The sequence below is a fragment of the Palaemon carinicauda genome, chromosome 3 (genome assembly GCF_036898095.1).
Source record: "Palaemon carinicauda isolate YSFRI2023 chromosome 3, ASM3689809v2, whole genome shotgun sequence".
In the NCBI taxonomy this organism is placed as follows: domain Eukaryota; kingdom Metazoa; phylum Arthropoda; class Malacostraca; order Decapoda; family Palaemonidae; genus Palaemon; species Palaemon carinicauda.
This window is the reverse complement of record NC_090727.1, coordinates 24,916,718-24,935,833: the sequence shown is the minus strand read 5'-3', so window position 1 is coordinate 24,935,833 and position 19,116 is coordinate 24,916,718. Positions and strand designations below refer to the sequence as shown.

At 39.7% G+C, this 19,116-nt stretch overlaps 1 pseudogene; it reads right to left on the bottom strand.

Annotated features, from left to right (window-relative positions):
- Positions 1–13,880: 13,880 nt before the first annotated feature.
- On the bottom strand, positions 13,881–18,541 carry LOC137631047 (uncharacterized; annotated as a pseudogene).
- Between the last annotated feature and the right edge of the window lie 575 nt (positions 18,542–19,116).

Below are 19,116 nucleotides of genomic sequence, written 5' to 3'. Positions count from 1 at the left end.
ATAAGTCTTTGCATCGGCTCCTCCCACATCTTGTATCTTGTCTTCCAGATTTCTTTAATGTAGTTTTTCTTCTCTTGTACTTCATTATTATTGTTGATATTAAAATGCATAATTTGTGCTAATAATTTTTCTTTACTTTCACTCTGGTTTTCCGTTGGAATGTTGAACCTGTGTCTTATGTTGTCATAACCTTTACACTCTAATATAAAATGTTCTTGTGATTCTTTATCACAGTCATTGTATGGACACTTTTCACTCTTTCCTTGGTCATGATTCCTCCAGTCCAAGTTTAATATATTCGTTCTTGCTCTTACCATTAGTGTTGCTTCTTCAGTATTGTCTATCCAACCTCCTTCTTTTATGTTCTTATGTTTCCTATATATACTTAATGTAGATGTCTGTTCTTCCTCCCTTCTCCACCTTGCTGTGTCCCACTCTTTGATCTTCGATATAATACTTTCCATCTTTAAGTGTTTTATTTCTCTCAAAGTCAAATTCACCTCTTTATCCAAGTGGTTTTCCCCTTTTCATATTCCTTTCGAAAAATTTTCCTTCATTAGTTCATTTCTGTTGTCCTTTAATATATGTTTGGCAAATAGCATCTTAATTTTTCCATCTCTGGCTACTGTTGAAGTTGCTCCTACCTCAGATCTTAGTACACAATTTGCTTTATATGTCGGCACTTGTAGTATGCATCTATATACTTTATTTTCTATAGCTTTTCAAGTTCTTCTTTACTATAGAGTCAAGTATCTCAGCCCCATATAATGTTGCAGCAAGCCCGACTCCTTTCCAATATCCCTTCCCAACTAATAACCTGTTATAGCTCCTTTCTGTGACACTATATGTCATGTTTGCCAGTTGTTCAGCTTCTCTTTTTTGTATGTTTTAAAACAATTTCTCTTATTTTCTATTGTTATTCCTAGATACTTAAGTTTGCTGCATATTTTGATGTTGGCAATTGTGTCTGGCTGTTCTTGCTGGTTGTATATTAATATATTACTTTTCTCTTTGTTTATTTGTAAGCCACAATGCATTGCTAGGTTTTCTATAAGTTTGATGCTGTAGCTTGCTTCTTCTATTGCTCTTGAAAGTAGTAATCCATCATCTGCATAATATATAATATTGGTATCTTAAACTTATCGTTTTTAAAGCCATTTTGTTCTTCTTCTAGTTTCTGTATAATTTCATAAGTCATTAGTAGAAAAAGTACAGTTGAGCCATTACATCCTTGTTGCCTGTTTCTCATTATCAATATGTAGGTGTGTCTTATCATTGCTGTATATTTGTGCTATAATGTTTATGAGACTTGAATCAATTTTATTTTTCATGAGTAGGCCTATCTTTATTAAGTTTTCTCTGTTAATTGAATCAAAAGCCTTTTTATAATCCAGTGATGTTACTATAAGTGTGTCCCTGTTCTTAAACGTTTCAGAAATACAGTATTTTAATATATATATATAAATTGTCTGTAACTCTTCTTTCCTCTGTAAAGCTTGCTTGCAAATCGCTTCTTAGTCTACCTTCTCTAATATGTTCTTCAATATTTTATATGATGCATTTGCTAGTGTTATTGGTCTTAAGTCTGCCACTGTTGGTTTGCATTTCTTAGGTATTAGTGTTGTGTTAAGTCTCCTTCCAGCTTTCTGTGACACATATTCTTCTTTGATAATATTGTTAAGACATTCCATTAACTTGTTGACACATATTTCACTTGTACTCATTCCCTTAAACAGATCTGGTTTCAATTTGTCTGGTCCTGATGCTTTACCTTTATCATTCTTGTGAGCTGCCTCTTTACCTCTTCCTTTGTTATTTTTATTCTGCTTTTATCCATTGGTTGAGGTGTCAGTATGTTGCAGTGGTAAGCCATGTCTAAAATGTTCTCTTAAAACTGATGGAAAGTTTAAGTCATTTGGTTCCCATCTTTCCCCTATTATTAAACTGAGTTTTCCTTCCTCTATTTCTTTCTCTAAAGATTGTTCATATGTTCGTCTACTATCTTCATTCCACACTTCTTCTATTGTGTTTTCTCTTTGTCTGTAGATTGTATTCCAGAAACAGGTTAATTTATTTGGCCCATCTTCAGGTTCTATTGGCCTTCCAGTGTCCCCATAAAGTATTATCTTCTTACTTTCCTTCAGGTTTTCTCCTTTGAGTCTTTTAATGTGCTTCCATAGCTTTTTTGTCATATTTCGATCTCGTCTAATATAATCAGTTACTTTTTTTTTCATGCTTTCACATGGCATCTTTCATCATATTTTTCACAATAATTTTCTGTTCTCTGTATAGTGTATCATATTTTTTATATTCTTGAGAGGTATTTTGAAGCTTCCTTTTTTCTTTATTATCGGTTTGTCTTATGCTTATTGCTTTCTTTATCTCTGTTGTCATCCATATGGGCTCCACTTCCATTTCTTACCTTGCACTGTTTTTCTCCAAATTTTTCTTTTCATATGTTTTTATGATATATTTTTTTTATTAGGTTTTCATAGGCTTCAATGTCATTCACAGTGCTTCTTCTTAGTCCATTTTCTAGTTCTAATATATATTTCTCCAAAGTATCTTCAGTATTTTCATATATGTGATTTCTTCTTTGTTACTATATTTACATTTGTCTAGAGAAATTCGTATGAGTACACTAAGTACATTGTGGTCAGACAAGTCATAATTTTCTTCTTCTTTTTTTCATGTATATTCATACACACAAACCTCTTATATAGTTCTTGATTCATCATTACAAAATCAATGGCACTCTTCATATCCCTACTTTCCCATGTAATTTCACCACTGCAATTTGGGTCTCCATTTAGCAAAATTAAATTTCTGTTTTCAATCCAGTTTAGCACTCTCTCTCTCACACCGTTTGTATTGACTTCTTGGTGTCCTATAAATCCTATATGACCATTGAAATCACCCCAAAAAAAATAAAAGATTGTTCTTCAAACTTATCTAAAATGGGATTTATTTCCTTTTCCATAATTGTATTCCTTACTTGGTCCCTTGTAGACATGTATACAAGTAAAATAATAAAACTAAAGTTTTTCAGTGCACACTTCACTAATAATATATCACTGTGCTCTGTTTCTATTTCCTCTGTAACTGAAGAGTCATTTTCTCTATGCCTGATACATAAACCACCTCATTTACTGTTTAATTCTTCTTCTTCCTTTTATCTCGAAGTTGTTACTTTGTATTGAAGAGCGAATTACAATGTGATGATAGCAAGGTGTTATTCTATCTGATTTCACGGTACAATGAAAAGAAAATACAGATTAAGAACTGTATTAATGATATTTTTATGGTACAGGTAAGATAGACCTAATTACAGTAATATCTATAAGATTAGAAGCTTTGCAGCCTTTCTATTATGGGATAGAGTGCCCGCAAACTCATTTTGCGGAGAGAACAGCTACGGGAATATAATGGTAAGATGATATATAAAGCGATAATTAAGTCTTGTCATATATACACAAGAAATTAGCATAGAAGGAAATGTAAGACAAGGAACAGGTTAACTTTTTTTTCGGCAAATATTACATTTAAATCGCAATTTCTCTCATCTTATTTTCGGTTAGACTATCCCAATGCTGTTGTCAATTGTTATAAGTAAAATTCTTAATTGCTGATAAAAAAAAAAATCATTATAAAGAATGGGATACCTTCTTGGCAGAAACTCAGCTGCAGCTCTCTTTGCCAGTGAAACTGCCTCTTCCTTATCCAGACACACCTACGTGTGCCGGAACCCAGCAAAATCGAACTGTTATGCCTTTGAGGCCAATAATTCCAATAATTGAAAGCCACTCTAAAATCTCTAAAACTAAAGGGTTACTAGAATTAAAACCTTCTAAAGCTTGAAGGACACTTCTTGAATCACTATAAATGGTAAAAATTGCCCTCTGCTTTTAACGCTATTTTCTCAATAGCGGTTAGTATGCCATATATTTCAGCAGTAAATATGGAAGACATTGAAGGAAGTGCACCTAAACAGTTATAAGAACTACTAAATACTCCTAATCTAACGCCAGCATCAGATTTGGAGCCATTGGTATATATAAAAGTTGATTCCCTATGTTCTTCATGTTCCATAAAAAGACACCTAGCTTCTAATACAGTAATTCTTTTTTTTTAACACCATAAATATTTACAAAAATATATATCTGGTAATTTCCACAGAGGGGTTGATGATATCTTAAATGAGAGCACCTTACTTCTACTTATATCAAGACTTTTTAATAACTGTTTCACCCAAAAGCCATAAGGTTGAAGAGATTTTGGGTGCAACTCAAAGTATGTTGAGTGCCTTACAAGGCTTGCGGTATGAAAGGCTAAAGAATTAGGGTCTTTGCAACCTAAACCAATACCGAATAATAGAAGACATTCGGTAATAGTCTAAAGGCAACTCTCCAGCATCAGCAACTAGACTAGGGATAGGCGAGGTTCTAAACGCTCCTGTGGACAATCTAATACCAGCATGAGGTATTGAATCTAATATTTTTAATGGGCTTAGGGTGGCTGAGGAATACATTTTGCATCCATAACTAATTTTTGAAAAAAAATTAAGTCCTTGTATAATTTTAAAATAGTTTTATGGTCTGCCCCCATGATGTATGGGACAATACTTTAAAAAGATTCAGAGCCTCAAGACATTTAGCTTTTTATGCCTGTAAGTGTGGAATCCATGTCAACCTAAAATAAAGAATAAATCCTAAAAATTTAGCTTCCCCTACACATGGTCGCGTTGGACGCCCAGTATCACCTGCAGTGCTTGATAGGACTTTACAACCGCGCGAGATCGGTCCAATCAACAGGACCACAGGACTCACACCAAGAGAGAGCAATGTCGGCAGTAGCCTTTGCTGAACTCGTCCTCTACATTGAAGAAACAAGACAAGAGGAGGAGACAGCAGTAGTATTTAGATTGGGCGATCTTGTCCACCTATATCAGTCGAGAATGGAACTGCTCGGAGTGCAGCTCGATACGAGAGTCCACTCCACACGACTGAAACAGAGACTGCTATCTCAGTTTCCTGACGTGCGAACACACACCAAGGGGAGAGATATATTGATGGCATTTGAAGAAGATCTCGGTGCTGCTCTTGACAAAGCCTGCGAACTGGACAGTGATAGTGATGCAGTCCGTCTTGCACGTGGTGCACACATTGTTCGCCACCATATGTTTGGAGAAGCCAAGCCCTTCACAGGATTCCCTGAAGGATGCCAAGAAGAATCTGTGCCACCGTTGCTGTTTGCACCAGTCAGCATGATTCTCGAGAGACCCAGCATCAAGGACCAGACGGAAGACACTAACCCTACAGCAATTACTACAGCCCAGATACTGAAGTTCAACAGGGTCAAACACAAGCGAACTCGTGGCACCACATCGTCCACCTGTGTCAGGCACAGTGTTGCACAAGAGACCCTACTTCCAGCATATATAGGGATGATGTTGCATGCTCATACAGGCAAGAAAGAATTAGTCGACAGACTTTCACACCTTGGCTTAAGCATCTCGTATGACAGAGTGCTCCAGCTCTCAGCACAGATGGGCAACCGTGTCTGCAAACAGTTTCACAGAGAACAAGTGGTCTGCCCTCCAAAGTTGTGTGGCGAAGTGTTTACAACTGCCGCTGTAGACAACGTAGGCCACAACCCCAGTGCAACAACATCAAAAGACTCCTTCCATGGTACCGGTATTTCTTTAAACCTAGAACAACAATGAATCTAATCAATAACTCAAACAATTTTTATTTTACAGACTTTGAGTAAAATGTTGTCTTGTCAAAAATACATGATGATGAATATTCATCTCTCATGAATCAAGTGAAGTACTGTAATGAATTATGTCATTTTGAAAAATGAATATTGTCATGTACTGTAAAAATATTCGACCCAGAGTTTATCGCACATGTAGAATTCAAGTGGCGGCCATTTTGAAATCCAATATGTTGGCTAATTCATAAAGATAAACAATGCAGGTTGTAACCATCGGATTCCTTTCCTCCCAAAACATACATTTGGGCACCAGAGTAGAGTCAATAGCAGCATTAGACCCAAAGATAATCGAAAATGTAGATTTCAAACAACGGCCATTTTGAATTCCAATATGGCAGACATGAAGAGAGAATTCCTAGTGGCTCATTTGTGCCACAATTTGATGCTTGAATCACAAAATGCAGAATCCTTTTGACATTCCGAGCTAAACCACCACACTACTAAGATTTTAGGATTATTCTCATTATTGATATTATAACGTTGTGAAGATGCTGTAGTGTTATTAGGAGCAGAACTGATTCTGTACTCCACAAAATTGAGAATTTTGTGTTCAACGACCGGACACTTGGTCTAGCGCTACGAGTACGAGTACGATGAGGACAGGGAAGTGGGGAATATGGGGAAAGGATAAGTACCCCTGGATACAATCCAGTTTATAGCCCGAGGGCAGGTACCTGGGATGGGAAAGGAGAAGGGAAAAAGGGGGGGAAAATGAAGTACAGGGAAAGAATAAAAGAGAGGGGCAGACCCTCATGCGATATTAGATAGTAGTAGAGTTATTACAAGACGGGAAGAGACAGGAAGGAATAGGAAAGGTTTCTTGGTTCACGCCAAGCAAAAGGACACCAATCGACTGTCACCATTACGTTAATTGAGTGACTGTCACCATTATGTTGTTTAAGTAGGGTATGATGGTTAATGAAGGTTTTTTTTTTTTTTTTTTTTTCTTTATGATGATGATGAAGTAATGCTTAAATGAAATTACAATTTAATAGCAAAATGAATCTATAATGAAATCAATCAGATGAAATGAATCTGGGTCTAGGAGGATCGCAATTGATCCCAGGCTCCAGTCTCTTCCACCAATAATGGTCACGAGTATGTTCAGTAGTGAGAGTTCTAGTTCGGGTGCAAAGGTCGTCATCATCTGAAGCAAGTTTGTCCCAGGTTTTCTGGCCAAGCCTGTGAAACCGGACATTAAGAGGCTCCAATTTGGAATGAGCATGTAAATCCCTAATTGTATTGTAATAGGGAGGGCTCTCTTTGTAGGCTCTCCTCAAAGCCTTATTTTGAATTGCCTGCATTTTATTAAGGGAAGTTTTGCTGATTGCTCCAAATATTACGGTGGGGTACTCTAACTGTGGCCTTACTAAAGATTTATATAAACGGAGTTGGGTTTTAGTTGATAAGTGTTTAAATCGTAGCAATTTAGCAAAAGTTTTTCTAGAAACAGCTATTCTCTCTATGATGTGTGAAAGTATACCTGATTTCTTAAAGTTACATCCAAGTATTGTGGCCTTTTGTTTGAATGGAATTCTAACATTGTCAACAATGATTTCTGCAGGACTGCGAGCTGAAATGGGGAGGAGCTGGAATTTGTTCAAGTTTGTTGTTATTTTCCATTTCTTTTCGTAATTATTTACTTTTTGTATTTCCCTGACTGTTTTAATTTGCAGCATTCGTTTGTTCTTATTAGGAATAGATATTACCTGGGTGTGGTCATCTGCGAACATGATTTGCAGACAACCAGGAGCAGGAGGAGGGGTGTCTCTGATATAAAAATTGTAAAGTGAAGGAGAGAGAACACTGCCCTGAGGAACACCAGATAGTAGTGGAAATTCTGGTCCAATATATTCTTTAATCTTGATCATGGCCACTCGATTATCAAGAAAGTTACACAATAGCCTAGTAGCTAGATTTGGGAGTTGTGCTTCTATTAATTTGTATTTAAGGCCCTCATGCCATACCTTGTCGAAAGCTCGGCTGACATCCCTAGATATTAGGTTACAACGACCCCCAAGATTTGACTTGACCGCAATGTATTCGTAAAGACGAGCTAATGCAAGTTGGGTCCCTTTACCCCTTGTAAATCCGTATTGATTGCTATTGTTAAGTAAATTTTCCTCAAGGAAATCCTCCAATCTCTCTTTAATAATTTTCTCAAGTATCTTACCCGGTGTCTCTAATAACGAAATGGGTCTATAGTTAGAGACTGAGGTGAGGTCTCTGCCCTTTTTCCCCACAAAGGGAAGTACTGCTTATTTAAAAAAATCTGGCCAATAGCCCATACTGAAAGTTTCATTAAAGATGTTGCAAAGAAAAGAGAGCATTGAATTTGGCAAATTACTAAGGATAAGTTTATTTACTTTAGACTGGCCTGGAGCTTTGTTTTTAAAACTTTTGATTATTTTAATAATATCTTGGAGTTGAATAGGTTTGAGGAAAGGGTCATCTTCATCAAGTCTCTCAAGATCTACAGAATCATAAGGTATTATATGATCAGCATGTTCACGGATTGACTCAGTGACATGCCTCTCGTGTCGTTGGTCAAACCTTAGATTTTCTACTGGGTCTATTCTAAAGATATTGGACCAGAAGCCTCTGAAGATCACCTCCTGATCTTAAGATGAATAGATCTTCTCGTTATTATGGGTGATGTACGCTATTGGTTGAGAAGTTGAGCCCAACAATTTCCTGATCATGTTCCAAAATTTTGCAGGATCTTTATAAAAGCCTTCACATTTGTCTAACAGAGCCTCCCAAGTAGAATTAATGAGGTCAATTGATTCTATTTTAATACGTTCTTGTATATCATGAATATACTCTAAAAGTTGGTGCGTGGGGCCTCGGTTGTTAACTAATTCCAGGGCTTGCTTAAATCGGATCTGAAGTAACTTTAGGGAATCCGTTTCTTTAGTATAAGGTAATATTCTGAAAGTTTTAAATGGGATATGGAGCTCTGAGGCTTCCTTAATCATCCTATACCAGAAAGCTATCTTATCATCTATGTAAGATTTATCCTTTAAGATGTTATCGGGTTCGTCAAAAGTAGAGAGAGAGTCATCAAGAGTGTCCTTAAAACGTTCCCAGTTCGCGTTGTTCAAATCTAAAGTTGGATTAGCAACCACCATAATGGGTCTCACAGTAAGTTTAAAAATAATGGGAAGATGATCCGAAGTGGTTAAGGGGCCTTGTGTAAGAGAGTAATTAAACATATGAAATCTATTTGAAAGCAAAATATCTGGCTTACTAGAGGTTCTTCTGTTAAAATACGTATCAAAATCTGGTCCTAAGAACCTTATAAGGTTTCTATTCAACAGGCCATTGATTAATGTGCCAATAGGGTTGGCTCTGTTGTAACCAAGGGCTGGATGAGCTGCATTGAGATCAGCCAGCAGATAGACAGGGATGTTACGTCTCATTAATGATAATATATCTTGCTGTGGAAATAATGGGTTTCTTGGGGGCAGATAGGTTGTGGCGACTATAATTGGTCCCCGTACTGTCTGTATTTCGACAGCGATAAGATCATGATTGAAACCATCAATTAACTTGACAGCAACATCCCGTCGAACCGCTATTGCTGTACAAGCCCCCTGTTCACCAGAGGTGTTACACTGACAATGTACTGAGAAGACCTGATTACTTTGATATATTTAAATACATGAGAAAGAAACCAAAATGCAATATATTTTGTAATTCTCATTGAATATAATTTTAAATGCATTTTTTAGCTAGTATTTTTTATATATTTTTCTTTCAATTTCAATATACATATATAATACGGCTTTTTTTAATTAAAAGGTTGATGTGCATCCAGGGAAAATCTTCGCACCTAAAAAACATTTGTGGATGATAAAGAACCGAGAATTAGAAGCATCTCTCTCTCTCTCTCTCTCTCTCTCTCTCTCTCTCTCTCTCTCTCTCTCTCTCTCTCAAGAGCATAGGCCTTTCAAAGGATAGGCCCTACTCATGAATGGCAGAGGCAAGACATAGTTATAATACCTTAGCTGAAGGACAACGCCCTTGAGACTGACCATATATGCATAACCCCCTCTCCACCCATAGTAAAACAAGGCTGGACAATCTAAGAAGCAAGCATAGAAGAGTCTTACAAGCAAGAGCCCGTGCCTTGCATAAGGCAAGGCAATCTCAGCTCAGTTCCCAGACTGAGAGGATCTCTCTCTGCCAATATTAGTACCTGCGGCACAGTGTAAAATCCGGACGCCGGACGTCGGATGCCGTCCGGGAGAATAGAAAATCTCTTGTATCACCGGGAAAGACCCGAAAATACACCTTTTTTTTTAGTGACTGGTAATGTTCACTGATACTTTCTGTTATTTTATGAATGAATGTTCGAAAAAATATTGGTTTATTTTCATGTTATTGAGAATATTCTCAATCGGATGTCAACAATACACTATTTAACTGCCCGCTATTTTACCCTGTTAGGATAAAAACCGGACGTCACCAATCAGCAGTCACAGATAAGAATTTACCCGGCTGTAAAGTAACATAAGGAGAAAGGGCCTCCCACTCCCTTTACCCTGCATTTAGTTGCCAATAGGTTTAGTATGATCCACTAACCAATTAAAAGGTTGCCAACTTTAGCGAGACAAAAGGATACTACATGTAAGAAATGAAGCCTATTTCACTTGAAATGTACTGAAATTTTATCAATCAATTTGTTTTTATTCGTCTTATAATAGCCTGTGCCTGTTGCCCAGTCAGAGCCACGGGAAGGCAATCGACAGTCTAACCAACTAATCCACCACCCTACACCATATTATTTCCCATAACCATAAATATAAGCAAATATACTCAATTGAAAGAAATAATAACACAATTAAGAAAAGATAAATATTAAAATTAATGTAAAGGTAAATGTAAAAAGTTTTATCACAGACAAATAATTTCAAGAAATTTACAACAATGATAACGGCATCCGACGTCCGACGTCCGACGTCCGGATTTTACACTGTGCCGATAATAACACCATTCTACAAAGTCTTTGAGCCACTTAGGTTTACCGGCGGCCCTTCTCGGCCTACTAATGACGTTGGGCTCCTGTATGGGGTGTTACCTGTTCTGTCGGGGTATGGCTTGCGGAGGTCCCGAGCTGAGACACGGGCGTGCCGGAGGGCGGAGCGATGACTCTCAGGTGTCGTCTATTCCTTTTTGATAGCCTGCCGCTCCCGTTGAGCTTGACGGTGTACTGACGATGGGGCTTTGTTTCCGTTACTATGCCCGTTCTATCCCACTGCTTGGTAGCTTGGTTTTGTATGCGTACACGGGTACCTAGTTTGATGGGCGGCAGTCTTCTGGTAGTGCCAGGGATGCGCATCATCTCCTGCGACCTTGCCACTTGAGACGGCGACTTGTTAATCTCCCTGAGGGGAGTGTTGAGATACTGAAGTATCACCAGGGCCGTTTTGTCCGACTCAAGGGCTCCAACTTTAGCTTGTTTTCTCGGAGTAGCCTCTTTGCCAATTTGACAGCTGCTTCTGCCCTGCCATTAGACTGGGGATACTGGGCCGACGACAGCCGGACCTTGACTCCCCATTTCCTGAAGAAGGCCTCCATCTCCTCGCTGGCCAAGTTCGTACCTCCGTCAGTTGATATTTGTTCCGGGCCTCCCCAACACGAGAAATTTGATTGAAGGTGATTGATGATTTTGTTAGATGTGGCACCCTTAGGGAAATAAGCTACTTCTAACCAACCTGTTAGTGTATCTGCATATACCATGTATACACTGCCTTCTATCTGGAACATATCTGCGACGACTTGCTGGAAGGAGTATTCCGAAGGGGGCGTGTGCATCATTTCTTCAGGAGGCAGTGAGGGGGCGTGTTCATCGCATGAAGTGCATTGGGCGTGGCAATGCTGAAGGTCCCCTTCTATTCCCGGCCAATAGACCGACTGCCTGGCTATTCTAAGCATAGAGTCGAGGCCTTGGTGTCCAGTGTGTAGGTTAGCGGCTACCTGGTGGCGTAAATCCTCGGGGATGACCAAATGAACACATCCTTGGTCCACTGAGTATGTCACCAGATCCTGGTTGATGGCTAGCCAGTCCCGAACACTGAAGAAGGGATGAAGGCAGACAAGTTCTTGCAATTTCTGTTGGGGCCAGTCACCCGCTGCAACCCTGGCAAGCAAGAGCTGATATACAGGGTTGTTAGATGCGGTGCTCCTGATGCAGTCTTCATCCAACATGATGATGTCCGGTTCCAAGGCGGCCGTGGTTGCACATGCCACTGCCACTTGAATGTCATCCTCCAAATCCATGTCGGAAGCTTCATGGGATGCTCGCATGGTCGGTACCTTGAAAGAAAATCCGCGGCAGTGTTCCTTTTTCCGGGCAGGTATTTCATGTGGAACTTGAACTGGAGTGTCTTCTCTTTCAGGTTGAATAATCTTGGGTTGATGACGTCCTTGAGGGCTCTGTCACCCAGCAGTTTGACGAGTGGACGGTGGTCCGTGATGATGGTGAGATTAGGACACCCAAGTAGGAACAACCTGGCCTTCCGCAAGCACCAGATAACTGCCAGGGCTTCTCCTTCTACGGGGACATACCTAGCTTCAGAGGGGGTGAGGTGTCGACTACCACACAGGGCAAGGCATCAGGTGCCCTTGCAACAAAAGGGGCTGTCAGCTGACTGACAAACGCAATACTGCTGAAGGACTATGAAACCGATGCCTTCCTTGCTCCAATCCGTCATTATCGTCGTAGGGCGTGTCTTGTCGTAATATGCCAAGCCGTCCTTGGCTAATTGACAGATGACCTCCTGTGCCTGCCGGAGTTTGTCACGTAGCTGGCTATCCCAGTAGACGTTTTTTCCGGTGGGTTTACTGAGGAGGTCCCCTAAAGGGCTCCATGATGGGTTCCGTTGCAAGAAAGGGAGCTAATTGATTCACGAATCCGAACCACGACCTAATATCCGTGATGGAGGGCTTCTCTGGCATATGGAAGTTACGAATGGCGTCTAGTCGTTCGTCTGCGAGCTTGTATGACTCCCATCCCAGGTGATAAAAGACGAAAGTAACTTCTCTCTTGCAGAATTTAAACTTCTCGGGCTTTAGTGTGATACCTGCAGAGGCACACGTTGACAGGAATTCATATACATGTCAGAACGCCTCTTTTATGCTTTCTGGTGATGTCTTGCAGGGCATCATCGAACCTTTTTGTGTAGGCGTCGGACGCCGAACAGTGACCCATGGGTGTTATACAATAACGGTATCGTCCCCATGGGGTGATGAAGGTCGTGAGTGGGCGGCTAACCTCGTCCAATTCAACTTGATGGAAACCCCAGTGGGCGTCCGTCGTAGTCTTGTACGTGTGAATAGGGATGCTTGAAATCATGTTGAAGGGTGCTGGTGTATGATGAGTCTCACAAAGACAGTGCAATGGGCGTTGAGGCGCTGGAAGTCTACTGTGCGGCGAGGTTGTCCCGTCTTTTTGGCTACGACGACCATCCTCACACACCATTCTGTTGCATCCCCCACTGGGACTGGTTCTATCACACCCTTCCGAACGTCCTCGTCAAGTTGGGCCTTGACCTCCTCTTCCCAATGCTTAGGGATTGTTGCGGGCGTGTGACAGGCATAAGGCACAGCATCAGGCAACAAATGGATGCGGTGCTGCTTGCCCGTCATTACAGGTAAAGGTTCCCTTGTTGTGTTAAAGGTTGTTGATGAGAAATGCAGTAATAACCATTCCTCAAGTCTTGGTATATTCTCCTCCACAGGCGGGATGGGTAAGGTGGCTGGCTTCATTGTCTTAGGAGAGTTAGGCCGTGCGACTTCTTCGTTAAGCACATCAGCTGATGCAACGAGATGGTAGGGGTGAGGGGAGCCAGGCGGTACTATTCCCAGCTCCTTACAAGCATTCAGTGATATATAGAAGTTCTTGGCCGTCGGCACAAAGTAAACCTCCTGCTTCGTGCGTCGCCCACGTATATCAATGAAGCATGCCGTTGATCCGAGACATCTCACTCGGAGATTAGCTACGTCCCTCAGACCTGTTTGCGGCTGAAACTCCAGGGGATTTATTTGCAGGCTTGAAAGAATCATGGGTCCGGCAACGCAGATCTGTGCTCCTGTATCTGCTACGACGAGTGTAGATACTGAATTCCCGTTCCTATGGGTACACAAGCCTTGCTTGTAGGGTGGGGTGAGAGGTGTGTGTCTGCAACAATCACTAAACTCAAGGCAAGCGGCGCTTTCTTCATACTCCTACAGCATTTCTGAAAGTGCCCTGCCTTTTGGCCCCCGTGGCACGTCATACTTTTTGCGGGGCACGAAGCTCGACCAAACGGATGGCGTCGCCCACAATTTCCGCAACACTTTACATTGAAGTTGCCGCACAACACCGCGACGTCTGGCTCTACGTCATCCCTGCCTGTGACGTCATCACTCGAGGTGCCAGCAGATTCCCTCTCACCGATAGCGACATGCGGGACACTTTCAACGTCTTGGCGTGCAGCTTCGAAAGTGCAGCACAGTGCCTGAAAGGCATCTACACTTTTAACCCTGGATAGGTACGCTGCTCGGACACCCCTTTAAGGGTATACTCGGACGCGAACGACCCCGACGCCAAAAAAAATTCTTGAAAAATCAGTTTTGGCAGTAACCTCTTTTTTTCTTTTGCCAAAAAAAACTTCAATGAATGCTTAAAACAACTGTAAAGATAAATACTACTCATCTGCAGAAAAACTATTTATTATAAATATTTTAAAAAATTAAGTAGAAAAATAAAGACCTGACATAAAAATTCATAAAAAAAAAGTTTATACATATATACACAAATCCTTTTAGGAATTGATTCTTGAATGTTTAGGACACATCTTGATGTATTTTGGATGAAGTCAGACCCATGGAGGTGAAGATCTGAAATGAGAAAAAAAGGGTAACTTTTTTTGGCCAAAAAAATTTGTCCAAATTTCATGAATTTTTTTGGGTACCCAAATGAAATAGGAAGTGGCTAATTTTTTTAGGGAATAAACATATGTTATCCTAAAATAGAAATATGTAAAAAAATCTTCATTATTTTGTAAATTACATTTATATCAGGGGCCATATCTAAAGGTAATTTTTTGAGTACTTAGAGATTTCGAAAAAAAAATACATATATTTAATATATAATATGATATTTATGCAGGTAAAAATATACCAAAATATCACAAATTCTATAGGGAACAAGAATATATATAGATAGGGCAACTTACGCTTCGGATATGTCCACAAAAAGGCCGCCAACCACACTGACTCAGACTCCCTAATCTGCCACTTGAAATGTAGGAAGGGTATGTCAATTTCAAGGTGTTATTTACTAATCTAATTATTATTGGATATGCATAAAAATTGTATGGTGGGTTGCTGGATAATTGTCGATTATTTTACGACTATAAAATTAAAATTCTGACCCCAAAAAAATTTTTTGAAGGGAAATAAAATCGAAAAAAAAACAAAAATGTGAAACAATATAATATTTTACCTAAAAAAATTTGATGATATTCAATCAAAAAAGAAGTAAACAAAATTTTCCGACAAATAAACATCTAGAGGAATCATTACTCTGTGATAGTTCCTTAGTACGTAGTAATTTTGAAAGAAATGGGAAAAAACGAAAAAATGGCAATCACCGGAAAATCGAACACATACCTATATATACGCCATATCTGGCTAAAAAAAAGATAGGCATGGGTAGCCAGATCATCTAGAAACACTTTCCAACACTATAAAAATATAAGTATTGCGACACTACTTGCCAATTCCTTACGGTAACATGACTAAGCAAAAAAATGCAAAACAAATAAAAAGGGGCACTCGCGGAAAAATGACCATTCTAATATACGGCATTTCAGAAAAAAAAAATTTCAGCCACCTGCTAGGCAAACCATCAAGGCACATTTTCCGACAAATAAACATATAAATGAATCATTACTCTGTGATAGTTCCTTAGTACGTAGTAATTTTGAAAGAAATGGGAAAAAATGAAAAAATGGCAATCACAGGAAAATCGAACACATACCTATATATACGCCATATCTGGCTAAAAAAAAAGATAGGCATGGGTAGCCAGATCATCTAGAAACACTTTCCAACATTATAAAATTATAAGTTTTGCGACACTACTTGCCAATTCCTTACGGTAACATGACTAAGCAAAAAAATGCAAAACAAATAAAAAGGGGCACTCGCGGAAAAATGGCCATTCTAATATACGGCATTTCAGAAAAAAAAAATTGAGCCACGTGCAAGGCAAACCATCAAGGCAAATTTTCCGACAAATAAACATCTAAATGAATCATTACTCTGTGATAGTTCCTTAGTACGTAGTAATTTTGAAAGAAATGGGAAAAAATGAAAAAATGGCAATCACAGGAAAATCGAACACATACCTATATATACGCCATATCTGGCTAAAAAAAAAGATAGGCATGGGTAGCCAGATCATCTAGAAACACTTTCCAACACTATAAAATTATAAGTTTTGCGACACTACTTGCCAATTCCTTACGGTAACATGACTAAGCAAAAAAATGCAAAACAAATAAAAAGGGGCACTCGCGGAAAAATGGCCATTCTAATATACGGCATTTCAGAAAAAAAAAATTTCAGCCACCTGCTAGGCAAACCATCAAGGCACATTTTCCGACAAATAAACATATAAATGAATCATTACTCTGTGATAGTTCCTTAGTACGTAGTAATTTTGAAAGAAATGGGAAAAAACAAAAAAATGGCAATCACAGGAAAATCGAACACATACTTATATATACGCCATATCTGGCTAAAAAAAAAATAGGCAAGGGTAGCCAGATCATCTAGAAACACTTTCCAACACTATAAAAATATAAGTTTTGCGACACTACTTGCCAATTCCTTACGGTAACATGACTAAGCAAAAAAATGCAAAACAAATAAAAAGGGGCACTCGCGGAAAAATGCCCAACATTCTAATATACGGGATCTCAGATAAAAAAAAAGACATGCACGTGTTAGCCCAACCATCAAGGCACACTTTCTAACACATAAACATGAAAAAAAAATCAATAATATACGGTAATTTCTTACTACGTAGTAAATTTTTACAAATATTTAAAAAAAAACAGAAATTGGCAACCGCAGTTAAATACCCAATATACCAATAACTACGTCGTATCTGACAAAAACAAAGTCACGCATGGGTAGCCAGATCATCTAGACACACTTTCCAACACTAAAAAAGGCAAAAGTTTTACGACACTATTTGGCAATATCTTACGGAAAAATGACTTGGCAAAAAAATGAAAAAAAAATGAAAAAGGGGCACTCGCGGTAAAATGCCCAACATTCTAATATACGGCATCTCAGATAAAAAAAAAAAGACATGCACGTGTTAGCCCAACCATCAAAGCACACTTTCTAACACATAAACATGAAAAAAAAATCAATAATATACGGCAATTCCTTACTACGTAAAAATATTTACAAATATTGAAAAAAAACAGAAATTGGCAACCGCAGTTAAATACCCAATATACCAATAACTACGTCGTATCTGACAAAAACAAAGTCACGCATGGGTAGCCAGATCATCTAGACACACTTTCCCACACTAAACAAGCAAAAGTTTTACGACACTATTTGGCAATATCTTACGGAAAAATGACTTGGCAAGAAAAAAAAAATGAAAAAGGGGCACTCTCGGTAAAATGGTCCTCGTGGTGATGAACGACATTTTAACTAAAAAAAATATCATGCACATGGTAGCCAAACAATCCACCAAGACTTTCCACAACTGATAACCCATACAAGTTGCACCATTCTACGACAATTTCATAATACGTAATAACTTTGATAATTATGCAAATTACCTTAGAAGGGTAAACTCGGTCGCGCTCGACCCCGACGCGTCTCAGAAATCGGGGAAGGAGTACAGCTACAGCAATGCACATCTGGACACTACTAGAGCGTGTAGGGGAGACACCTCCTGCAGGTCGATCACCCACAAATTCAGTCACGGGGGTGAGTCACGTCAGAAAAACCTCTTTTTTTTTGACGCTCGGGGTCGCGTACGACCCACCGTACCTATCCAGGGTTAAATGTATCACAGGCCTGAAAAACGTGCCTTTTTAATACAGGGTCACTGAAGCCTAACATTATTTTCCGCAACAGCATGTATTTTATCAAGCACTCCCCGCATTTAGGACACTGAAAATCACAGTCGGTGGCCTTCTGAGCACACCTCGAAAAAATAGTCGCTCACTGACTCCTCGCTCCCTTGTGCGAGGGCAAAGAATTCAGACCCCTGCACTGCCTGATTTGACGACCGTAACACAATATTCCCAGTGGCATCCAGAGCCGTGTCTGTGGCGAGGGCGTTCCATTTGGCATCTGAATACCGAGCGTCCAGTGCACGCTGCAATGCCGGCACGCAGTTGAGCCTAATGTGCAGGACAACATCCTGCAGTGGGAACTTGTCAAGGTGAATCCAACACGTCATCGAACGTCTCCAGGATCTGAACGCTGCCAAGGACATTTCCGAATCACACTTCTCAGGGGCAGCAGAGACAGGAACTTCACTGGCACGAGCTCCGGAACCGGGTAGGGCATCCTGAAGGGAACAGATGGCGTGTTGCTGGTCTGCAATTAACATCTGTGCTTGCATCACGGCCTGTGACAAGGCCCTTGGCATCGCAGGTGAGGCCCGCCTCGGCGTGCCCATGGGTGGTCGACGTATCTGGGGCATGGCTTGGTTCTCATCCTACTCACTGCGCCATGTTGGGTTTGCCATGAGACAACATCCTGGTGACCGAACTTTATGACAAGATGCTGAAGAGCCGACTGACTGGCAACAGCGTATGCAGATGCATGCTCGGCAGCGCATGGCCGAAAAACATATTGTACACAGCAAACTGTAGTTTCAGTTTCTGTCCTCCATACACACAGCTTAGTCAATGTTAAATTGTACTGTATAAATATTGTAAAGTACAGAATTACAGAAATATAGGCTATGTGTGCTGTGAGTCAAGTCCTCCGGACGAAAACAGTGAACACTTAAGAGTTCAGTTTAGCTTTAGTGATAAAGTAGTATATTAAAGTAAAATACACTGCAAAACCATCTGGACAATCTTACAAACAAACCATAAAGGAGCAACTAAAAGGGAGTAATTTTAGAAGAGCTGCTTTTACCATAGCTAAAGTCTCTCTTCTACCCTTACCCTTTAGAGGAAAGTAGCCACTGGACAATTACAGTGCTGTATTTAACCCCTTAGGCAAAGAAGAATTGTTTGGGAATTTCCGCATTGTCAGGTGTGTGAGGACAGAGGAGAATGTGTAAAGAAGAGGCCAGACTAT